The sequence below is a fragment of the Taudactylus pleione genome, unplaced genomic scaffold (genome assembly GCF_031769625.1).
Source record: "Taudactylus pleione unplaced genomic scaffold, aTauple2 ptg000198l, whole genome shotgun sequence".
Taxonomy (NCBI): Eukaryota; Metazoa; Chordata; class Amphibia; order Anura; family Myobatrachidae; genus Taudactylus; species Taudactylus pleione.
The window spans coordinates 1,923,677-1,950,350 of record NW_028284600.1 but is presented as its reverse complement, the minus strand read 5'-3'; positions in this window follow the sequence as shown (position 1 = coordinate 1,950,350).

Sequence of the window (26,674 nt, the reverse complement as noted above, 5' to 3'; positions counted from 1 at the left end):
GCTAGAGCGTTGCAGTAGCATGCAATTGAGAATCAGCCCTTATAAGCATATTGTGATTCTTCTCCTACTGCTTTGCCGGATAGATGTGGCAGTTTTATTGTGTTTTTGGTCAAAATATGTGATTAGATGAGCAGGAAGCTACATTGCCGAGGGATGTTTCTTCGATAACGGCAACTTGAGGATACGCTGCCCTGTCTGGTGACGCCCCCCTCTGCTGGGCCTGCCACAGCACCTAGGGCACGTGCTTTACTTGCCCCGCCCTAGTTACACCACTGAGCTACACCATTACATGTGGCCTATGTAGAAGCTATGTGGCGAGTTGGCTGCTCCATCTTGAGGGTGTGGTTATGGCTTCCCGCCAAGCCTGGTCCCCCAGAAAGGCCCAAGTACTTTGTAGTACTGAACGTTTTGCTTTTGAATGTATGTAGGAAAAGATTCAGATACACAGTTTCAAGAGTGGTCTGTCCATAAGACAGTGTTATATGGATCCTAGTAGATGTATGCAAGTCAAAAGTTTCTGATGGTGGTTGACTTTGCCAAGCCTTAACGATTGCCCACTGTAAGTGACTCTCTTCACCTCTTTACTTTATGTGTATAATGCTATCCAGCAAAATGAAATTCAATGTGTCACTTCAATGCAAATTCAATGGAAGGAATGCCCACAATCTAATTTATAGATGATTTATTTATGGGCACTCCTACGATCCATAACCCATATGACAGTGACCTCTTGGAGAAATCTACTCCGCTGATGGTTATAAATTGAAGATTGGGTAATGGAATATTTTTATAGCATAATTTAATATGTTATTATATTGTACAGTAATGATTCAAACCTAAATTAAATGTCTGATAGTATTTTTTATAAGGATAGCAATTGCCGTAATAAATGAAGTGAAACAAAAATGATTTTATATATATTCTTTTTTTATTAGCATCCTAAGGCAGTGTTGCTGGACAAGGCTTCTACAATAATCTGTACTTTCTTTACTTCCTAAGAACAAGAAATAAACAATGTGCCCCTGTATTATGGTAAAGGTGAAAACATGCAGCATTGGGAGAGAAAGGAAAGAAAATAAAATAAAATATACAATATATTATATATAACTGCGTCAGCTGGATTGCACCATAGGACATCTGGGAATCTATCACACCTTGTAAATGCTAAGCCTCATGTTAGTATACATGTATGGGATGCTGTATAACCCATGATTTTCCACCCAAGATTGAATTTTCAATTTGAATTTTGCCGTTAAATACGGGAATTGTTAATATTATTTTCTGTTCTGTGACCCTTGTTCTTAGTAGCTCAAAATCACTTAGGTGTATATTAAGTATTAACTAAAGTGGAGCTGCCCAGAGTATCCAATCAGATTCTAAGGGGTACATTTACTAAGCAGTGTTAAGAGACAGAGTGAAAAGTGATAAGGTGCCAGCCAATCAGCTCCCAACTGTCATTTTTCAAACACAGCCTGTGAGATGACAGTTGGGACAATGTCTCCATACTCTCTGTGTGCTCTATTTATTAACATTATTTTGACTAAAATAAAGTGAAAAAGGGTGTTTTCACACCCTTTTCACATTATTTTAGTATCACCTATAGTTATTACAGGGCAATTGGAGTAGAATTCGTAAAATTCTACTCCAACCCCTAAGTATCACTTATTTTTAGTAAGCAGATCGCATTTCCCATAACTGTAATGGGAAATGTGATCTGGCCAAAGTTACTAAAAATATATTGTAAAAAAATATCGGGGAAAGCCCTGTGATAATAACACCACCTGGAGGTGGGGTTATCCAGGGTCTCCCCTGGTTACTGGACTCCTGCCCTGCTCTAACGGGGAGAGCAGGGCCGGGAACCGGCCCCAATAATCAGCTGTGTGGTCTAAACAGACTGCAAGCTGATTACTGTGAAAAAAATAATTTACTTACCTGACTCCAGGGACCGGTGATCGGGGCTCCGGTGACGACTCCCCTCCGGTCAGCTGGTCTCCCATAGTGCACTGCTGCCCGGTCATCAGGTGATCGGGTCCCAGTGCAGTATAGGAGATCACCTGACCGGAGGCATGGAGGACATCACCGGAGGCCTGGATCATGCAGGTAAGTGTATTTAAGGGAGGGGGGGTCACGGGGGGTCCGCTATCATGGGGGGTGGGGCTTAGCACCAGGGGGGTAGCAGCGGTGGCCGATCGGCGCATGCACGGGCACTTAGTCACGGTATTTTTTGTGAAAATACCGTGGTAAGGCTCCGAAGGGGATTCGCAGGGACAGAGCTTTCTTGCAAGCTCTGTCCCTGCAAGGGATTTGTAGTAAATCCCTGTGATATTGCCTGAATTCGCAATGCAAATTTAGTCGTTAACATCACACTGCAATCTGCATTCAATATGCGAATTGTAGTAAATAGAGCCCTGTAAGAGGTATAGTATTAGGATTGCTTTTGCAGCTGTTATTGCCTCTTTTAACAGGCGTAACGTCTTAGCCTCAGAAGGCTTTTGATACCGTCTTGTGGTCACATCTATAAGTAGTTTTATCTTCTTCAACATTTCCCCCAATTTAACAAAATTAATATCAGCCGTGGAGAAAAATTCCCTCCCCCATGTTCTACAGCCTTTCAATGAATATGGTCACACCTCTGGATTTTGAATCAATACCAGGAAATCCATCGCTATGCTTCTGTTGGCTATACAGGTTTGCCTGTGATGGGGGGAGTGTGAGCATTTCCTTTTTAATGGGCCTGTTAGATGTGCATGCTATTTCAGCCGCGACTGCGTCTCTATGCTAATGCCACGGCCTATAGACTATGTACAGAGATGGCAACCGACTATGGTGTTAATCCACCGCTGCGCGTACTAAAAAGCACCATCAGAGACTGTACCAGCCCTATAGAGGCGCAGAATGTCCATCTGAACATGGCCACCGGAGTCAGTGCAACTGCGGCAATATATGCAGTTGTTGACCTCAATCCGCCCGCATCTGGCAATCCATGTCCCTATTACCACCAAGAAATGAATGCCTACCGAAATTGTCTCTCTCTGAATCCAAATATATTCTATGTCTCTCGACTGTAACAGTATAGGAGAAATTATGTTTGGTGCCTAAACCGAAATTAAGATTTACTGTATACATAAGATTGATTACCCAACATACACAAATGGTTCTTAAAACAATTTACATATCTATACTTGTAGTAAAGTTGTTATGGTTGTGCCTGTACACAGAAATAGTTTTGGAGAAATGTACTCCTTGGGATGGTGTATTAACTTTGGAGACTAAAAAAAAAATATCAGAATTTTTTATTTATCTGTCTGTTCGTTCCAGCATTACGCAAAAACTACGGGATGAATTTGGATTGTGTTTCCAATATTGTACAGCTTACTCACCATGAAAGAAACTGAGGTATGTATTATCTCAATGTGACATCAGAGAGAGAAGCAATAAAGGAAAAACCAGACACTTGACAGTAAGTGTGTGGAGTATGCAGGCTCCTCTAGCCAAAAATGACTAGATGTATATAAATATAATTATTGGGAGGCAAATATACTTTTAGGGACTGTTTATGAAAAAAAATTTTTGCAAAACTTGCACAGACTCCTCAAATTAAAAATGACTGTCAAACCGTAACGCAGGTGTCCTAAGGCGAGCTCAGGGAGGACAGAAACCTCCCGTGGAGCAGAAGGGTACATATACATATTTTGCACACCCTGAACTCAAACAGTTATATATATGTGGTGTTGACCTCCTCGAGCTCATCATTGTTATCGGGGGCAAGTTTCTGAGACTGACAATATTCATCCCCTCTTATTAAATAGGAAAGCCATGGAAGAACACCAGGGTTGGTTAGCAACCACGGGCAAACTGGTAAGTCACTTTGAACCCGTTTACAAACTCATCAGGTTACCAATATTATACACACAGGCAGATATTTGGATATGTAAGATCTTTAATACATCCCCCATCAGCTTCTGTCTGGCATTGCTACATGATCCAAGCTCCATAGCATCCCAGATTAAGTGGTTTTTGAGGAAGGTGTTTGTGTTACTGTACTTCAAAGTTATGGCAGAGTTTTTCCTGACACTAGAAATAAACCTACATTTATCTTCAACTTTCACCCACAGTGGAAATGGGCAAACTTAATGCACCAAAGTTTGGAATTAAATCTCTGGTGATATTTCAGTTATCTATGGAATGACTGGATGTTCATCTTATGTACAGAATAGTTAGATTATCATGATGCTCAACATAGTTCCTTTGGGTTGGCTATTGGATCCGGGTGGTCGGGATGTTGAGCACCATGTTGCAATGCAAGGGTTGTAAATACATAATTTATTTTTGTTTGTAGGGTAAATACTGGCTGCTTTTACATGTAGCCCACAAATACTGCACAGCTTTATTATTACTTTACAATTTAGATGTCAGTTTGGACACCTCCCTCCCAAATCTAAATTTCTCTGCACATTTTAAATCTGCCCCACCTGCAGTGCAGCATGGCTTCACCAAGATGATCAGTTGAGAGAGATATCTCTCTCTATTCCCAACTCGGAATCAGGCCCAGAGTGCACACTTTGAAAGTCCCAAAATGTTGTTGATTTAGTATAAAGCAGTCATTTTTTACCATGCAAAATTAGGTTAGTTTTGCACTGAAAAAATCTCCACTTTAAGGGGTCTATTCATCATTAGGGGGATCCAGCACACATGGACATCTTAAATTTACTAAGAATCGTGTCTGGTCGAGATTGCAGTCATGAGCATGTTTGGCCTTTTTTTTAAAACTCGCAATTTTTGCTAAAGCCAAACTCGGGTGAGAAATCATGAAACTCTCTGCAAAACACTGGTAAAAACACAAATAGAAATAAATACATCATCGACCAAACTCGCATGTACTTTCCATAGACAGGAATACAACACAGGAATTTACCAAAAATCGTGATTGTAATCATGAGTGTAATTTAAGCAAACTCGGTCCAAAATAGAAGTTTTAAATAGGCCCCCTCCTGAGCTGCATGTTTAGCAGAAACACACACAGATCGGTGTGATCCATGTATGTTTCTGCCTGTAATTAACCCAAAAAGGGTTAAAAAAAAATGGAGTGGGATCTTCCCCTCCCAAAAGCATAACCAGCCCTTGGCTCTGTGGGCCAGTCCTTATTCAAAAAATACGGGGGACAAAATGTATAGTCAGGCACAGGGAACACAGGGAGAAACACAAACACATACTCCATCAAATAACACGATTCAGCAAAGCACGATTCTTGGTAAATTTGAGTGTTTCAGCTGTCAAACGTCTCCCGTGTTTCAGCGATGCTGTGAGTGTTTAAACTTGGGTAATCTTGGACTAGTCACGATTCTTAGTAAATATACCCCCTTGAGTCAGTATAAAATACACAGATGTAGCGTGCAATTTATACCTCCTATATTTAGTAATTTTTGTAGTGCCTTTCCCAGTGTCGTCACAAGTGAGGTACGGGGGATGCGGGCTGCACCTGGGTGTCACCCGCTGAGGGGTGACACCAAGGTGCAGACTCCCCCTCAGTGACAGGAGCCGGGTGCTGCACTGTACCACTAAGTACAGCACTCGGCTCCTGACACTGTGAGGGAACTGCCCCCCCCAGTAATAAGCACGGGACAATGGGGGTTCCGGTTGCGAGGCCATGACCCTTCCAGCGTCATGGAGGCCACACCCCCTTTGTGGCCACACACGGCTTACCCGCGCGCACAGCATCCCTCCCCTCACCAGATGACAAAGTGAGGATGGATACCACTGGCCTTTCCTTACCTCTGCCATCTACTACCGCAACTATCATAATCTTAGGGGTCTATTTACTAAGCAGTGTTAGGAGACAGAGTGAAAAGTGATAAGGTGACAGCCAATCAGCTCCCAACTGTCATCTCACAGGCTGTGTTTGAAAAATGACAGTTGGGAGCTGTTTGGCTGGCACCTTATCACTTTTCACTCTGTCTCCTAACACTGCTTAGTAAATAGACCCCTTAGACACCACTGCACTACATAAATAAAGCAAAGTAATTGAAATTGCTCAGCCCTTGCTATGTGTTTCGAATATGCATAAAAAAAAATAATAATATTTAAAAAAATGACAGAGTGATTAGCCTTTGTGGCCTTTCCACAGCCGCATGCATTCCTGGTGGAAAAATTGTATAAAGAATTGTCTGTCTAGGGGTCCCTGGAACGGAGATATAATATACAGATCTACAGATCACTAGGGATGTAAGTAATCAAGTCATCTGCTAAGAAGTCATAGAAAAATAAATGGGATGCTTTATAAAAGTGGAGCCGCATGGTAAATGTTTATCGGTCAACAAGTTAATTGCCTGTAATAGTAAAAAATGCACTCCCTGAGACTACATAAAGTAAATGATGGGTAGTTCTCTATTCTTTGTGGTGAACACTTTATCAGCTGTGAGACCGCAATTCAGTGCCATAAAATAAGCTATGTTGTGTCACGGTGCCCAATTTTTCAAATGACCAAAAAACTAAGATTTATTTTGAAAGAGACACTTTCTCTTGCATTTATAGACACGCACATTTTTCAGAATGTAATTAGCATGAAACACAACAAGGATATAAGAGGTTTAGCTTGAGACATGAATTTTACAGGATACATACTGTACGATTTGTCAACAGTAATGCCGGCAGCTTGACATTAACAGGACAATGCCGACACAGATGTAATATTACTCAGTGCATTTTAATTTAACTGATTAGGCATAACTTAAACATGATGCTTTACTATCATGTTTAAAGTTATAATGCCAACACAGTTAAGAACGTTAAATAACATCACATCTGCACTGGCATTGCCCTGTTAATAGAAAGCTGTAGATAGCTTGACGGTCGACAGCATTTGCTGTTAACAAAGTTACTACTTTTCCTCTAACCTATGCATAGGACCTGTGTGTGGTGGGAGTAGGTCTGTGTGTTATACGTCTTCTCAGTTCCCGGCTTGCCAACGACCATGTGCTACTTGTGATCTGAAATCATCCTATCATGCTAATGGAATTTAAAGGTGGAAAAGGGTTTAGCATATAAAATGGGTTGGGTATGGGAGACCAGCAGTCGGGAAACCGGCTGCCAGAAACCCAACAGGGGCTCAGTAAGTATTCTAACCCTCCTCCCTTCACCCCCTAACACTAACTCTAACTCTCCTCCCTTCACCCCCTAACCCTAACTCTAACCCTCCCATCCTAACTCTAACCCTCCCCCGCCCGCACCGTAACCATCCCCACTCAGTGCCTAAACCAAACCATCCCCCCTTCGTGCCTATCCTGCCCCCCCGGTGGTGCCTAAACCTAACCCCCCCCCCACACACACACACACCCGCTACTAACAAACGGCACATTTGTGCCTTTTAGGTGGCATCTTGGGTACAGTTTGTGTTGGCATGCACTTACTGTACTTTAGCCGACTTAAAATAACCCCTCTATATCGGCGCAGAGAGCCTGATTCAGAGCCGCTCGCACGATGTGTATGCAAATTGCGTAGGTAGTGCAATTGCACAGCAATGCATTAGCACGCCCAGTATTTCTTAGAGAGCGATCACATAGTGTATGCAGTCACCCACCAGCCTGTCTTAAGACTTGTGCACGTCATGTCCAGGAAGTGTATGCAACCATCGGTACATCGGATTCTATCGTAGAGCTTGAGGTTGACCATACCCTGCCGCAAGCACTGCGAGCACTTCAGTGTAAAAACAAGCCAGGTGACGTGTACTATGATGCTTTCGATTATGCACACCTCTAAAACGCCGTTGAGATGCTCAGGCACGCCTGCGTTTTCTCCTCCACTTCCCCGTTTTTATTGGCCAGCCCCTGTTACCACCTACAAACGGCTTCCCCTGTCACTCACTCTGCTGGTCTGTCTATGAGCAGCGAGCGAATGCATTTTGAACTTTCGCTAAGGTATGCGCACTGCGATGCCGGCGCACAATGCATATACACTGCATACCATCGGCAGCAGCGAGAGTATGCATCTTAGCGAGCGGGTCTGAATGAGCAAGTTGCCAGAGCACACTAAAAAACAGTGCAGCAAAAAAAGGAGCAAATTGCATTTATGTCCAACTGTAGTTGAGGTCCTCAGTGTGTGCCTAGCATTACATGTTTAATAAGCTACATACCATTGCTTGGCTTGAGAGCCACTTAGCAGTGCCAATTCCTCACTACATCTACATGTCCTCTATCGCACATGGGAGCATATTTATCAAAATTCGCATTTTTTATTTGGATGTGAAAAAATATTTTTTGCTGAAATGTGAAAATAAGTTTCTCTTGCCAGGAGACAGGTTCCTATAAGAGCCCATCCTGGCAAAGAGCTGGAAGCAGTGTGCCTGGACCCCGGCAGCCCAAATATTTGTGAATAAGTAGCCCATAGTCTACTATAGGGTAACGCTATCTAGTCATTATCTTATCGGTGCCTAGCTGGCTTGGTAAACCAGACAGCATAGCAGCCCCCATAGAAACCAACTGTATGTGGGCTGTGAAAATTAATGGACTGCGGCAGATATCGGAGATATTCTGCTGCAATTCCTCCATAGTACATCTGGGGATACTTCATATTTGTGGGTACTTCCTGAAAATGGCTGTTTTTGGGGAATTTCCCTCAAATATTTAATGATAAATAGGCCCCATGTTCTCTTGCAGGAATAAAGAAAAGTCTTTGGGAAACAGTAACTGCTTTATGTATGCAGACCAAGGGAGGTATCCAAATAGCCCCGAACATTGTTCGGGCGCTAATGGCTTCCCCAGGGTTATCCCACTAGCCTCAAAGTCATCCTGATGACGGCACTTATCGGGGATTTTTTTTTCTGGACCTAATGGGCAAAATTCAATTGTTTTCAGCCGCCTTTGCGCCCGACGAAGCTATTCAATTGTTGCTCCTGTCGGGCGCAATCAGCTGCCAGCATTTAATTTCAGCTCGCAGCCCCAGGGGGGTGCGAACTGAAATGGGCGAAAAGTGACCCGTTTGGGTGCCCAAATGGCACTTTTCACGATCGCGCCCAGCTCTTTGGTCGGGGGAAGCCGATTTACGCGGCTAAACCCGACCACTTTGGGCGTGATTGGCGCGAAAAGCAGGAACAATTGAATAGCAGCCCGCGATCTCCCGTCACTTTAGACGGGAGATTCGGACCGCGAAAACAATTGAATTCTGCTCAGTGTGTCAAAAAAATAATCCACGATAAGTGCTGTTTTTTCACCTTAAAAAAGGCGAAAACACATAGGTCTGCGAGCTTGTCGCGGACCCTATGTCTTTTCGTGAGATATATCCTATTATTTCATTTGAAATAATAGGAAAGGGCGATAAAAAAATTGTCGAAAAACGGGGATAATCTGCGTGGATGTTTAGCGCCCGAACAATGTTTGGGGCTATTTGGATACCACTCCAACTCTCAGGCCAAGTTCAGGCATCTGCATGTGCTATTCCCCTGTACTCTCCTCCTAATGACGGAGGGCCTGATTCAGACCCGCTCACGAGCGCTGAGCGCTCACAAGCGGGTCGATGTTGCCCAAGTGCGCATGTGCACGACGGAGGCGGCTCCGTCGTGCGCATGCGCGAGACCCGAATAACAACGGCCAAGCCGTCGTCAAGGGTCTCGCACCAAAGGGGGCGTGCTGTCAATGGTGATTAACAGCACGCCCCCATGGGAACGCCTACCGTCTGGGGCTGGTCCCACTGACATCACTAGTGATGTCAGTGGGAGTGCTTTTGGCTCTGATAGAGCCAAAAGCACTCCAGGGCTTGCGGCAGCGAGACCCTACCGCATGGGTCTCGTCGCAAGCCCGTTGGTCGCAATGGTCTTGACCATCGCGACCATCATTTTGGCCGCTCGCTATAGCTGTGGGTGGTCACCCACAGCTATGCGAGCGGCCAGGAGGCCGCTCCAAAAAGTAGGAGGGACGGCCCTGATTTAGAGCGAGCGCTCTGTCAGAGCGTCCGGCTCTGAATCAGGACCGGAGTGTAGTATTTAGACATCAATTTGCCCAAAAAGTGACCGCTTTTTTTTAATTATATTTCATATCTCTCTCTCTCATCTCTGCTGCTTGGAAAACAGAGATCTTACAGATGCTCCTCAGTTAACAGGGCAACAAAAAATGTTTTGTTTAAATATTGAAATGTTTCATGTGTTTTCCAACTGATTAAAGTGATAAATACATTTTACTTTATATTTCATAAAAATGGAAACAATGATCATCTGTTTTATTGTGTATATTTTCTTCTGTCTCCACAGGTAACTGTTGTGTTTGCTACGCAGAGTCAGCCAGCAGGAAAAGTTACAGTGTCTAAAGCTACTATGATTCTCAAATTGAACACTTGGGATTCAGGAATACTCACTAAGGTATATAATGGTCTCCAGCTCTTCTGCTTGAGAGCATGGCAGAACCGGCAACAAGGCTCCCTAAATCCTCAGTAAGACTGCGATGCAACAGACGCCAAACTCATTCGCTTGCTATTTGCCCTGTAGAGTTTCTGTTTTCGCCTCACCGGCGGGATTCTTTAGTCTCACCCGAGATCTCTTACATTTGCAGCAGTGTTTCTAGCATGCCCTGATATGAACCAAATGACTAAGTTCATATAGCAACGTACAATGCCATTTATATGTCCTCGTAGTGAAGGTAAAATATAGAAATGTCCAATTAAATTGCAGCTATCCACATAAATAAAAGTTTTGCGGGTGTCTAAAATTATGTTTTATCAAAATTCAATCTTTTTAATATGAGATTTTTTATTTCAACAATGTTTATTTTTCAGTTATGTATCTTTTTAATTGGTCTCAACCCAAAGGCCAGTTAAATAGGATAATATGGATAATTATTTGATGGATATTATTATTATTATTATTTTTAATTATTATTATTATTATTATTATCATAAATTTGTAAGATCCTACAGTGGGGAAAACAGGATATACATAAACAAGGACATACAAGATATAAAAAATAAAAGTATATATTGAATTAAAAGTTAAGGATGACCCTGCTCACTAGAGAGCTAAGACGGATTGGAAGAGGGCACCGTTGAAACTAAAGAGGGTCCGGTTTCTTCAGATGGCGCTTGTTCATGGATCCTCCCTCTTCCCTATGGGAAGGAGTTCCAGGGATGAGAAGAGGGATCCGAGTGGATCCCTCCGCCGCCTTCTCACTACCTCCCTGGTAGCTTTGCGCATGCGTAGCCGGGATGACGGGGAGGAGGTAAGTAACGCAGCTACTTCTGTAGCTGTGATACTAACCCAGGGGACAGCTGCTATGGTGAATTGCTCCGGTGTCAAGTTTCACTCGCTGCGAGTTGGATACTTAAGTCCCCCTCGCAGCGAGATCATTTCGGGCTCCGATGATGAATAGGCCCCTATATATATATATATATATATATATATATATATATATATCTAGAGCCAGTGTCTTGCCTCAATGACTAGGTTTACTTTGTAAAAGGGAAAGTGGAGGTGTTGCCTATACCTACCAATCAGGTTCCATCATTTATTTAGTACATTCTAGAAAATGATAGCTCCAATCTGATTGGCTGCTATGGGCAACTCCTCTACTTTTACATTTTTAGATGTTTTAGTAAATCTATTGTTGCTATTAGAGCTGTATAGTGACAGCTTTACGCCACATATGCATTTCAGTTCTGTCAGCAAAGAGTTCCCATTAGGAGATATTAAATCACAATGGGCTCATAACTTGTGATCCCCACAAATCTGCAGGTAGGGTTGTCCAACGAGTTGGCTTCAATGTTAAGTGCTCTGGCCCTGATTCAGAGCCGGACACTCTGACAGAGCGCTCGCTCTGAATCAGGGCCGTCCCTCTTCATTTTTATAGCGGTCTCCTGGCCGCTCGTATGTTTAGAGCGGCCTCCTGGCCGCTCGTATAGCTGTGGGTGACCACCCACAGCTATAGCGAGTGGTCAGGAAGATGGCATATCCTGTAAAATGACAGGAGATAATTAGAGGCTTGATACATATTCCCATCATTTTATAACGAGGAATGATAATATATACAGCACTTCCAATTAGTACATAATTTCTCATAAAATGACAGAATGCAGTTCAGACACAAGGAGATTGGGCAACCTGAGCAAATTCACAAACATCAGGATTCAAACTCAAGTCGCCAACATAAGCTGTATCAGAGTGAGTGACTACGCAGCAAGCCACCCACCACTATCTTAGCCAGCATGCTTTTTGTTCAGTGGCTGTTTACCGTCGAAAAAATGTCAATCAACAAGTGGTGTGTATCTGTTGCACACTGAAAAACGTTAGCAATCAGGTGCACAATGCTTTGTTCTGGAAGTTAAGTTACCTGTTTCATGTGGCAGTTGGTGAAGATTCTGGATTGAATCCAGCTACAATATTTTCCAGAACTCTGTACTTAACTTTTAGAACAGATATAATTTTATTTTTAGGATAACAAGCAGCTGCCTCCAGGGCAGCTATTTTAAAATATAATATTTTTAGAATTCAATATACTGTATACAGCAGTGATTACTTAGCTTGTCATTCATTTTAAGCTATTGGAGTGTGGCTGGGAAAGAAGGAAATCGAGATGTTGTCCAATGTCATAATAAGCAGGCACCGAGGGCTGTATTTATGAGGCTTCTCAGCAGGTTGGTGTTGAAAATATAAAGCGACCCTCACATTCAGTGTAAAGTACGCCAGGCTTTACACTGAATGTGAGTGCCGCTTTAAATTTTCAGCTCCTACCCGCTGAGAAGGAGCGGCTTACAAAAGCCGCCGTTCATAAATATATCCCCAGGAATTATACTGGCATCTCCAGCAAGCTTCTAGTCAGTGTGGTTGTCAGCCAACACCAAACCTGGTTGCACTGTTTTATATGGTTAATAATGGAGAACATGGAGAGATAATGGGCACATTACTCAAGAATTACAGAGTACTCTTTGGGCCATATTCAATTTGGAGCGAAATGTCAGAATCTGCGATAATTTATCGCCAATGACGTCATTTTCGCCTATTTCAATTATCCCCGTATTCAATTTCAAATACTTTTCGCAGGTTCGAAAAGTCAGAAAAAAAACGGGGATAACTTTTCACCACTGAAATAGTGTTACGTTCTGGGTTATTTGTGGACCCGGGGTGGTAGCAGGAGCGATCACAGAAGCAGATTTGTAAATAAAACTAGGATTTTTAATAAGTGCTCGAGTGGACATATAATGTGGCAGTAAATAAAAGTCCAGGAAAATATAAATGTGCACAAGAGTTCTGTGGTGGGAGCAAAAGGGTTAATGTCCAGGTAGAAACAATTAGAGCAGTCCAGGTGTGCAGGTAGTGAAACTGAAAATAAACAAGCCAGCTTTGCAGATAGTGAAACTGAAAATAAACAAGCCAGGTATACAGGTAGTGAACTGAAGTGCAGGATGTCAGCAGGCTCAGGCACTCAGGTATGGGCAAGGGTGATGGAGGTAGCGGGGTAGTCCAGTGGGAACTAGGAGCTGACAAGCAGACTGGCAGACAGCGGATTCACAGGAACTGGAAAGCACAGAGAACTCCCTCTCAGCTAGGCTGAGATACACGTTGCACTGGCAAAGAAGGAAGGCACTGACCCTTCCTAAATACCCCATGCCGTGCTGTTACTGGCCGGAGGGAACATGTGACTCACCAGCATTGGCCAGCCGCATCACATGGCCAGAAGGCAAGATGGCAGCACCCATGCCAAACGGAATGGAGACGCCGCCAGGCCTTACCAGCGCAGAGTGACAACAGGCCCGCACAACAACGCGTGCAGCCAAAGCCCCCCGCCAGACACCAGCTCCGCCACCAGACAGCCCGCGCCACAATGACCTCACAGGTAACACTCGCATAGCGCCATGCTGAAATACCCTGGCCGTGACAGTACCCCCCCCTTTTGGGGTGGCCTCAGGACACTCACCAGGCTTCTCTGGATGGGCAGAATGGAATCTCCTGATGAGCGTGGGAGCGTGGACATCACGAGCATCGGTCCAGCAACGTTCCTCTGGACCGTAACCTTTCCAGTCCAGCAAATACTGTAGATGACCTCTGCGTAGACGAGAGTCCAAGATCTGGGCGACCTCAAACTCAACTCCTCTCTCCGTCTGGACTCGAGGAGAAGCAGGTAGAGCACTATGGAATTTATTCAGGACCAGGGGCTTCAATAAGGAAATATGGAAGGAATTAGGGATTTTTAGGTATGGGGGTAACTGTAGACGATAGGCCACTGGATTAATGACTTCTGTTATGGAGAAGGGACCGATGAAGCGTGGTGCAAATTTCATAGAAGGAACCCTCAGACGAAGATTCCGGGTGGATAACCAGACCTGGCTTGCAACTTGCATGCGTGGAACTATTCTACGCTTCTTATCGGCCTGGGTCTTATAACGAGAGGATGCCTTCAACAAATCAGACCGTACTTGAGTCCAGATGGCAGAAAAATTCCGCACAGTGTCCGCCACGGCCGGAACATCGAAAACAGGCAGGCTTCGGAATTCGGGAACACGAGGATGAAGACCATATACAACCTGAAATGGCGTTTGGTTAGTTGACGAGTGGTAGGAAGCATTATGTGCAAACTCAGCCCACGGCAGCAAGGCAGCCCAATTGTCCTGGGAAGATGACATAAAAATTCTTAAGAAAGTCTCTAGATCTTGATTAACTCTCTCGGTGGAGCCGTTGCTTTGCGGATGGTAGGCCGTGGAAAAGTTTAACTTCACTTGAAGAACAGAACACAAAGCCCTCCAGAATTTTGCAGTAAACTGCACACCACGGTCAGAGACAATTTCAGCAGGAAGGCCGTGTAGACGAAATATGTGTTGGACAAACAACTGTGCCATGTCAGGGGCAGAAGGTAACTTCTTCAACGGTATATAGTGGACCATCTTAGAAAATCGGTCTATTACAACCCAGATAGTGTTGAAACCTTGAGAGACTGGCAGGTCTGTGACGAAATCCATGGAGAGATGCGTCCATGGACGTGATGGAGTAGGTAATGGAAGCAATTCCCCAGCTGGAGCTTGTCGTGATGATTTATGCTGGGCACAGGAGGAGCAGGAAGAGATAAACTCCATTATGTCTGCCTTCATAGAAGGCCACCAATAGTGTCTTTTCAGGAACTCCAAGGTCTTCCGAGTGCCTGAGTGCCCTGCGAAGCGAGAGGAATGTGCCCAAGTGAGAAGCTGCTTCCTTAATTCCGGGGCCACAAATGATTTTCCCGTAGGAGGCTGAAGTTGTAATGCGGCGAAAACTCTTGATTCCAAGACATGGGTATTGCTTTGATCTTCAGATTGATCATCACAGAGGAGAGATCTCGATAGGGCATCAGCCTTCTGATTAAGTGCTCCAGACCGAAAGGTCAGGGTGAACTGAAACCTGGCAAAGAATATTGCCCAGCGGGCCAAACAAGGACTCACACATTGGAGGTTTTTGAGAAATAGGAGATTTCTATGGTCCGTAAATACAGTAAATGGAAACTTGGCGCCTTCTAGCAAATATCTCCATTCTTTCAACGCCAACTTTACAGCTAGTAGTTCTTGCTCACCTATGGCGTAGTTCCTTTCGGCTGGAGAGAATTTTTTAGAAAAGAACCCACACGGATGGACTCGGTTGTCCTCATAACGTTGAGACAAGACTGCTCCCACAGCTTCAGATGATGCATCTACTTCCAACAAAAAAGGCCTGTCCAGATCTGGTTGTCAAAGGACTGGTGCTGAGATGAAGGCCTGTTTTAGAAGATGAAAGGCAGACTCTGCCTCAGGTGACCATTGGGCAGGATTAGCACCTTTGCGGGTCAAGGCTGTAATGGGAGCCAGCAGTGTAGAAAATCCCTTAATGAAGCGTCTATAATAATTGGCGAAGCCCAACAATCTCTGGATGGCCTTCAGTGTCTGAGGTCAGGTCCAATCCAGAATTGCTTGTACCTTCTTGGGGTCCATTTCTAAACTGAAGCCAGATATTACATAGCCGAGAAAAGGTACACTGGGCACTCCAAAGACGCACTTCTCCAGTTTGCAGTAAAGGTGGTTTTCTCTCAAACGGGTCAGGACCTCCTTAACATGTTCTTGATGTTTAGCCACAGAGGGTGAAAAAATCAGTATGTCATCCAGATAGACAACAACCAAAACATATAACAGATCCCGGAAAATCTCATTAACGAAACTTTGAAAGACAGCAGGGGCATTACATAATCCAAAAGGCATTACTAAATACTCGAAATGTCCATCTCTGGTATTAAAAGCGGTCTTCCATTCATCGCCAGCTCGGATACGAATGAGGTTGTAAGCCCCTCTTAGATCTAATTTAGAAAAAATGACAGAGCCCTTGACCCTATCAAACAACTCAGTAATCAGGGGAAGAGGGTATCGATTTTTACAGTAATGTCATTAAGGCCTCGATAATCGATACATGGTCTTAGACCACCGTCCTTCTTGCCAACGAAGAAAAACCCAGCTCCGGCAGGTGAAGTAGAGGGGCGGATGAACCCCTTTGCCAGGTTGTCCCGGATGTACTCGGTCATGGCTTGAGTCTCAGGCAAGGACAGCGGATAGGTACGACCACGAGGTGGCATCTTATCAGGTATCAATTCAATTGGACAGTCCCACTCCCTATGAGGGGGTAAGATATTTGCTTGTTGTTCAGAAAAAACGTCGGCAAACATCTGATATTCCTTGGGAATGGCAGAAGAAACTAATGAAACTGTTTTTCTCACAGGTCGAATTTTTGGAAGACAGGATTTCTGACAGTTCATACCCCATGACAGAATCTGCATAGAACTCCAATCAATCCTGGGATTATGTTTACGTAACCAGGGTAGACCAAGAACAATTTCTTGAGAGGCCTCTGATATCACCAGGAATTTTAAGGACTCAGAATGAAGTGCCCCAATTCGGACCAATACAGGTTGAGTCTCTTTGGTGACTATCCCGTTAGTCAGAGGGCGTCCGTCTATCGAGGTCAGAGAGATAGCATGGTTGAGAGTCAAACAAGGTATCTGAAATTTATCAATGAAACTAGACGTTATGAAATTTCCGGCTGCTCCTGAGTCGATTAGAGCAGTAGCAAAGACAGGTTTGGGTTTAAGATCCAAGGCTAGGGTAATCGTGAAATCTTTAATTTTTGGAGACGGGTTCATAAATCCTAACTTGATGTCTCCAGGGTCAGTTAGGATTTGGCATTTCCCGGTTTACGGGGACAGGAGATCAGCAGGTGACCAGACTCTCCGCAGTACAGACAGAGGTTCTTTTGCATTCTTCTCTGTCGTTCTTCTTTGGAGAGGTGTGTATGATTCACCTGCATAGGCTCCTCTTCAGTGGAAAAAGGAATGGGACGGGTAGAAATGGAGGGGGTAAATGACCTTTGCCGGTCAGTTCTGTTTTTTTCAGCCTGACGTTCCCTGAAGCGTAGGTCAACTTTGATACACAATGAAATCATGTCGTTCAGATTAGTAGGAAGCTCTCGAGTGACTAGATCATCCTTTAGTCGGTCTGACAACCCATGCCAGAAGGTCGAGGTGAGGGCTTCCTCATTCCATTTGAGCTCTGATGCTAAAATTTGAAATTGCACGGCATATTGACTGACAGGACGGACCCCTTGCCTCAGTGTCATGATGTTTGATGATGCTGATACAGTACGCCCAGGTTCATCGAAAATCCTCCTGAAGGATGACACAAAGCCTGCGTAATTATCCAGCAGTGGATCTGAGCGCTCCCAGAGTGGGGAAGCCTGGCCGGCCTGTTATCCGGCCAAGGCCTGGCCGGATAACAGAGAGACTATATAAGCCACTTTAGTACTTGCAGTTGGAAAGTTGTCAGGCTGCAGGGTAAAATGTATGTCACACTGATTTAGGAATCCTCGACAGAGTTTAGGATTGCCGTCAAATTTATTTGGTAAAGGAAGACGTAAGCGGGGAGATGATCTGCCTCCTGTATTCCCAGACGCTGATGCGGATGTAGTTGCTGGTATTTCAGGGGTAGAAAAGGAAGTTTGCAAACTATCCTGTCGCTTGGACATCTCTTGCAGAAATTTAGCCATCTGATGCTGCATGTTTTCCAGATTTTCTAATCGACCAGAAATGCACCTGAACAAATCCACTCCTGACTCCAGATCTGTGGCCGGCTCCATGGGGCCAGTGCAAACTGTTACGTTCTGGGTTATTTGTGGACCCGGGGTGGTAGCAGGAGCGATCACAGAAGCAGATTTGTAAATAAAACTAGGATTTTTAATAAGTGCTCGAGTGGACATATAATGTGGCAGTAAATAAAAGTCCAGGAAAATATAAATGTGCACAAGAGTTCTGTGGTGGGAGCAAAAGGGTTAATGTCCAGGTAGAAACAATTAGAGCAGTCCAGGTGTGCAGGTAGTGAAACTGAAAATAAACAAGCCAGCTTTGCAGATAGTGAAACTGAAAATAAACAAGCCAGGTATACAGGTAGTGAACTGAAGTGCAGGATGTCAGCAGGCTCAGGCACTCAGGTATGGGCAAGGGTGATGGAGGTAGCGGGGTAGTCCAGTGGGAACTAGGAGCTGACAGGCAGACTGGCAGACAGCGGATTCACAGGAACAGGAAAGCACAGAGAACTCCCTCTCAGCTAGGCTGAGATACACGTTGCACTGGCAAAGAAGGAAGGCACTGACCCTTCCTAAATACCCCATGCCGTGCTGTTACTGGCCGGAGGGAACATGTGACTCACCAGCATTGGCCAGCCGCATCACATGGCCAGAAGGCAAGATGGCAGCACCCATGCCAAACGGAATGGAGACGCCGCCAGGCCTTACCAGCGCAGAGTGACAACAGGCCCGCACAACAACGCGTGCAGCCAAAGCCCCCCGCCAGACACCAGCTCCGCCACCAGACAGCCCGCGCCACAATGACCTCACAGGTAACACTCGCCTAGCGCCATGCTGAAATACCCTGGCCGGGACAAATAGGTGGCGAAAAAAAGTGCAGAATTGGGGTTTAGGGGTGCTGGGAATGTCATTTAAAAATAAACTGTCAAAAAAAAAGTAAAAAAAAAATAAAAAAATCAGGGAACCCCAAAAAATTAACTTTCATTTTGAGGGGTAAAAAAAAAATATAATAGGGAACACACTTCTAAAATAGCCGAATTGAATTCAGAGGGGTTCCCAATTATGCGGCAGGTGTTTTCTTCATTGCGGGAGTAGCGGCAGGTGCATTTTTGCAGAATATTAAAAAATAATTTTAGGAACTTAAAAAAATGCTTACCCCCATTTTCATGTACCCCAAATTTGATAATAGACAATAGTTATTTTTACCCCCAAAAAAATCTAAGTGCTATTCTTCACCCCTTCTTCATAGCCGCAAATATGTACCTGTCACGGCTATTAGAAACCCTGAGTTCCTTCAGCATGTAAAAATGGGGGTACCCAGTGATGTCTAGACATCTTTACTGGGGTCCCTGGAATATTTCCCGAAAATTCCTGTTTTTTGGCTATACTTACCTTTCCGTCGGCTCACGTTTTCGTTGATTTCTAATTGAATATGGGGATAAAGCGGCCACACGCCCGATACTTTATCCCCGGAAAACCTGCAATGTGGAGCGAAAAGTCCAGCACGGACTTTTCGCTCCCAAATTGAATATGGCCCTTTGACTTAAAGTTAAAGGTTATGTTTTCTGCTCTCATTGTCCTATTATTGTGAATATGTTGGATCAAATCATGGTGAATCCTAAAAGCTTATGTTTAATCTGTGAAAAGATTAAATTACAACAAAAGTAAAATGTTTTATTAACCACTTAACTGGCTAATATTTTCTCCAAAAACCGCTCAGAAATTGTAGTTTTTTTTTTATAACTGAATTAGGTCATCTTTTTAAACCTTATCCAACATGATTTTATGAAAAAAATATATTTCTTTAAACACCGTATACCATAAAACTAGCAATTTATGGTATACTGTAATGATGGCCATTGATAGCTGTACCATTGATGGCTGATGGGTTCAACTATCAATAGAAACCATCAATTGTTTGAGACCACAACCACCGATGATTCCTTATCACCACTTGTCATAGACTATCAATGGTTTGCAAACCATCGAGTATATAGTATAGTATAGAATACTATATACTGTATCCAGTGGTGGCTCCTACCCTCTTAGATGAGGGGGGCTGCCGCTGCTGAAAATGAGAGGAAGCAAGGAGGGTGCAATCACTCACCTGCTGCCACTCCTCCTGGCCGGATCCTGGTGCCTGCGCAATCGATCTGTCAGGTGCCGGGACCGGCGCATGCACACTAGCGGCGGGGAACCTCGCATGCCACCGGCATCCAAAGGGCTGCATCGTCTGCAGCCCCTAGGAGCCGGTTAGGGCTGGAGAAAAGGCAGAGTAGAGGCTTCCTCCTGGAAGCCGCTCTCTGCTAAGAGCAGTCCGGACTGGCAGGCCCAGGGGGAGGAGAAACTTCCCACTGGGGCTGCTTGTGGTGTATGTGACTGGCAGGTAGCTCTTCCAATAGGAAGCCACTGCCATTCACACAGTGTAGTCAGTGCAGTCACGTACTGCATGTTACAAGTCGCGGTCACGACTTGACCCTTTCTGACAGCTTTCCCAGGCAGGACGGGATTACTCCTGTTGTTCCTGTTGCTAGGTGATCAGCACGCCTCAGGAAGTGATGTCTCATCCACAGGTGTAGCTTGATTAAGTGCTTCAGCCAATTTATACTCACTGAACTATTGCACCTGTGCCGACTATAGCGTGTCTGTGGATTTCATCAGCTTAGCTGCATGGGCAGCTTTTGTTCCCTCCATAATATTGCTTCCATTCGGCTTCCCAGCTGACACCAAGCAGCTCCCGGGCTGCCATCATCCTCCAAACGGCTTAATAGCCACATCTAGCAGCTCCTGTGCTGCCAACGTTCACCATACGGCTTCCGAGCCGCACCAAGTAGCTTCTGTGCTACCACCATTCTTCATTCGGCTTCTTAGCCGCTCCCGTGCTGCAACATTGGCACCACCACCACAACATTGGCACACTTGCCGCACCATCGGCTCTCAAAGCCATTTGCTCACCCTAGACTGTTTATCTACAGCCATTGCTGCAATATCGGCACACTTGCCGCACCATCAGCTCTCAAAGCCATTTCCAAACTCTAGACTGTTTATCTATGGCTATTGCCGCAACATCGGCACACTTGCCGCAACATCGGCACAATTGCCGCACCTTCGGCACACTTGCCACACCATTGGTACTATTGCCATATCATCGATGCAATTGCCAACTCATCAGAACCATTACCTATATCAGCTTTAACTGTACACTTCATCTCTTGAATTCCCTTGTACCTCCGTGTGAGCCTCTACTACCCCGAGCGTAAGTCCAGGCGGCCGCCTAAGTACCAGTGAACGTATCATAGTTCTAAGGGAACAACGGGCAGTTGTGATTGGTGAAGATATCGCTAGCCAGGTTCTAGGGGTCTCACATGGAGCAGGCAGTGGGATTCATAACACTGCACTGACTACACAGAGGTGGTGGATTTTACTGGGGGGGCTGCAGCGTTGCAGCCCCTAGGCAAAATCCGCCACCGACTGTATCCAATGACTGCCAGCTTGGGAGTGGCTTTGCAGCCAATCTCTCACTGGCTACTTCTCCTCCACAGTGCCGGAGCCCCCTGCGGACCCCACTGGACCCTCCCGCACTCATGCCAAATCCCTCCGCACCTTGCCATAGACGCCACTGGACCCCCGCACCCTGCCATGGACACTTCTGGAGCCCTGCAACGCAAACTGGACCCCATGCGGACAACGCTGGACCCCTACGCACCCACGCCAGACCCCCACCTATGCCGCTGGGTGCCCAGGTGTTTCAATTACTGAAAAAATCCCATATCCGAAATCGAGCGACCAGCAGCATTGTGGATATGGGATTTTTTCAGTAACTATATCTGCACACACACACATATATATATATATATATATATATATATATATAGGTGTTTTTTCCATAGCATGGAGTGGTGATGTGCTGTTGTTGGTCTTTAAAGGTCCGAAGATTAAGGGACCGAGGTCGGCCGACATTCTGAGCATTGATATGCGATCATGATGTGCACTGAACATGGGTGAATATGGATCAGCCTGATGGCTGCTACATTTGACTGTGCAAGGAGGCCTATGCTGATTACATTTTATTGGGTGGTGATGAAGAGTTGCCTGATAAGGCTGGATTATTGATTGTGAACAATTATCGACTAAGTTCATACAGTTTAATAAAAGTTTTTCTATTTTTGAAAGAGAGTGCCCTCTTGACTTTTGGTCTATTAACGAGCTAGTTTAACACTATGCTGGCAATTCTAGAGTGAGCACCTCGTTATTTGCAAACTTTTTCTTTGTGTATATATAATATGAGATATGGTAAGAACTTACCCTTGTTATCTCTATTTCTACGAAGTCCATAGGGTTCCACAGGATACCTTGGGGTATAGGTGTGACGTCAGTCGCAGGGCACCAAAGAGTTAAGCTTTCAGCCTCCCAGGATGCACTAGGTCCCCCTCCTATACCCCGCCCCCGGGCCAAGGCACCTCAGTTAGTTACCAAGCCATAGGCCGGAGGAGGAGAAGGAAGAGAGAGAACAAAGATCTGGACACATACAAGAATCACATTCTCACCAGAGGGAGACGGAAAACCGGTGACCAGAGCAAAGCCCATCTGCAGCACAGGTGCGACAGGGCGGGAGTCCTGTGGAACCCTATGGACTTCGTAGAAATAGAGATAACAAGGGTAAGTTCTTACCATATCTCATATTTTCTACTTCAGGGTCCATAGGGTATCCACAGGATACCTTGGGGATGTCCCAAAGCAGTATCCTTTAAGGGTGGGGACGCTCCTGTGCAGAAAGGAGAATCCGCCGCCCGAAGGAAGCATCCTGAGAGGCGAAGGTGTCAAACCTGTAATACCTCACGAAGGTATGGACAGAAGACCACGTAGCAGCCTTGCAGATCTGAACTGCCGAGGCACCACGTCGAGCTGCCCACGAAGGACCCACAGACCTAGTGGAATGAGCCTTCAGAGAAGGAGGGACCGGTAGGCCTTCATGAAGATAAGCTTCAGAAATAGCCATACGGATCCAGGCTGCCAAAGTTTGCTTTGAAGCAGGCCAACCCTTTTTACGGAAGCCAAAGAGGACAAACAAAGCGTCCGACTTCCTAAACGAAGAAGTGCGGTCAACATAAGTCCTTAAGGCCCGCACAACATCCAAAGAGGCCTCACCCACGGAAAGACCCGGTGAGTTAAAGGCCGGAACAACTATTTCCTCGTTAATATGAAACTGGGAAACAACTTTGGGAAGAAACTCGGGCCAAGTGCGGAGCACTGCCCTGTTCCCATAAAAAACCAAGAAAGGGGGTCTACAAGAAAGAGCCCCTAACTCAGAAACACGTCTGGCCGAAGCAATGGCCAGAAGGAAAACAGTCTTAGCTGTTAGCCATTTAAGATCCACTGAGCCCAGTGGTTCAAACGGCGGTCCTTGGAGAGCCCTCAGGACCACAGCCAAATCCCAAGGCGCCACAGGTGGAACAAAGGGCGGCTGAATGCGGAGAACACCCTGCATAAAGGTGCGCACATCCGGGATTGTAGCAATCCTACGGTGAAACCAGACAGATAGGGCCGAAACTTGTACCTTCAAAGAAGCAAGGCGAAGCCCATGATCTAGTCCCGCTTGCAGGAAGGCGAGAATCCGAGACAGACGAAACTCCCGCGGTGCATAACCTCTCGGTCGACACCACTGGAAGAACGTATGCCACACGCGATGGTATATCCTCGCGGAAGACGGTTTCCGAGCTCGTAACATGGTACGCACCACAGAGCTGGAAAACCCCCGGGACCTCAGCATGGCCGTCTCAACAGCCACGCCGTCAAAGACAGCCGAGTCAGGTCCGGGTGAAGGCAAGGACCCTGAGACAGAAGGTCCGGTCGTAGCGGCAACCGCAGAGGAATGTCCACGGACAGACCCTGAAGGTCTGAGAACCAGTGCCGTCTGGGCCACGCGGGAGCTATCAACAGGAGCGTCCCTCCTTCCTGTTTGAATTTCCGGATTACCCGTGGAAGAAGGGAGACCGGAGGGAACAGGTATGCGAACCGGAACGTCCACCGGACGGACAGAGCATCCACCAGAGACGCCCCTTCGTCTCTTGTGCGAGACCCGTACACCGGCAACTTGTTGTTGTGCCGGGACGCCATGAGGTTGATTTCTGGAAGACCCCACCTGTCCACCAGTAGTTGAAAAACGTCCGGGTGCAGGGACCATTCCCCCGGATGAACGTCCTGGCGACTTAGAAAGTCCGCCTCCCAATTGAGCACTCCCGGGATGAAGACCGCTGATATGGCCGGAAGATTGCGCTCCGCCCAAACCAGGATCCGAGAGACCTCTACGAGAGCCGCCCGACTGCGAGTTCCTCCTTGCCTGTTTATGTAGGCCACGGTGGTAGCGTTGTCCGACTGGACCTGCACCGGGCGACCCTGGAGAAACCGCTGTGCCTGCTGGAGATCATTGAAGACCGCACGGAGTTCCAAGATATTTATTGGAAGCTCCGCTTCTGTCGGCGTCCACCTGCCCTGGAACAAGTGTGGACCCGAAACTGCTCCCCAGCCCCGAAGACTGGCGTCCGTTGTCAACAGGACCCAATTTGGAACCCAGAACGGACGTCCCTTGTTGAGGTGGGTCGTCTGTAACCACCACGTAAGGGACAGGCGAACCTCCTGGGTGAGCACAATCGTCTGGGACTTCAGAGACTGAGTCAGCCCGTTCCACTTGGACAGGATCAGGTGCTGCAGAGGTCTGGAGTGAAACTGGGCGTATTCCACCATGTCGAACACCGACACCATGGAGCCCAGTAACCTCATCGCCGAGTGTAAGGACACCCGGCGGCTGTGCAGACAACTGCGCACCCTTGACTGTAAAGCAGAGATCTTGTCCTCCGTCACGAAGATCCTTTGCTGTCCCGAGTCCAATAAGGCTCCAAGATGCAGAATCCTCCGAGACGGGATTAGAGTGGACTTCTGCCAGTTGATTAGCCAGCCGTGCCGTTGCAGCAGTGCAATGGTCAGGTCCAAGTGGCGTAACAGGAGCTCTGGAGATCCTGCCACCAATAACAGGTCGTCCAAATACGGCAACATGCGGACTCCCTGCAGCCGCAGAGAAGCCGCCATGACCGCCATCACCTTGGTGAAAACACGTGGTGCTGTTGCCAGGCCAAAAGGTAATGCCCGAAACTGGAAGTGGTCGCTGCTGATTGCAAACCTGAGGAACTGTTGATGGCGCCAAAGAATAGGGACATGCAGGTAAGCGTCCTGTATGTCCAATGACACCAAGTAGTCCCCAGGTTCCAGCGCCAGACTGATGGACCGTAGGGTCTCCATCCGAAACTTCGGGACCCGCAAAGACTTGTTGAGTGCTTTGAGGTTGAGAATCGGACGATATGACCCATTGGGTTTCTGTACCAAAAATAGATTTGAATAGAAACCCTGGCCCCTCTGGGAGAATGGAACCGCCACTATAACTCCAGCCTGGAGCATAGTGTGCAATACCTTCCGCAGCTCCGTAGCCTTGTTCCGGTCTGATGGGAGACCCGTGGTGAAGAAGCGAGCCGGGGGTCTGTGCCGGAAGGAGAGGGCGTATCCGTGGGAAACCACCTCCAGAACCCAAGTGTCTGTCGTAGTGGTCGACCAACACTGGGCGAACTGTAGCAGGCGGCCTCCCACCCTGGGATCCCCCAAAGGGAGGCCCGGACCGTCAGGCCGCAGGCTTGTCATCTGGCTTGGGGGCCGGACGTCTGGTACTCCATGCCTGCTTCCGGGGCTTGACCGATTTCTTAGGGCCAGCCTGTCGAGGAAACGACTGTGGTTTGGGCCTGCCCTGGGCCCTAGATGACCGAAAGGACGATGGTCCCGAACCAGAAGGAGCAGCGGCCGACGGGAGACAGGCAGATTTGGCTGCCGCCAGCGTGGCCACAATCTTATCCAGATCCGGACCGAAGAGAACTTCTCCGGTAAACGGCAACGCTTCCAGACCTTTCTTGGAATCTGCGTCCGCCTTCCAGGATCGCAGCCACAAGGTGCGACGAGCAGCTACCGCTGCTGAAGAAATTCTAGACACCAGAGTACTAATGTCTAGAGCCGCCTCGTTGATGTAGGTGGCCGAATCACGGAGATTGCCAATTAACTCCGCCTGATCGGCCGGACAGTCGGATTCAAAAGAAGCCTCTAATGAATCCGCCCAGCGCTCCATCGCTCTGGCAACCCAGCAAATGGCCATAGCCGGCCGTGCTGCCCCCCCTGCAAGGGAATAAGCGGACTTCAGGCAGATTTCTACCTTGCGGTCCGTAGCATCCTTAAGGGAGGACATGGATGGCATCGGCAATGTGGCACTACGGACAAGACGGGTCACGTGAGAATCCACCTGTGGAGGGGATTCCCACTTCGCAAAATAATTATCCGCGAACGGATAAGCCACCGCCAGGCGTCTCTGCGGCTGGTATCTTTTGCCAGGTTGTTTCCACGCCTCCTCTAAATGGTCCACCAACTGACCCGAAAGAGGAAAGACTGTGGCATCGCCCTTCACATCTTTGAAAAAGGCATACTTAGATTTAGCCGCTGGGGGAACTTCGTCCTCAATCACCAAGGCTGTGCGGACCGCCCGAATAAGTCCAGGAATATATACTTTGGACTTAGCATCAGCGTCCTTAGTATGGAGAGGTTCCT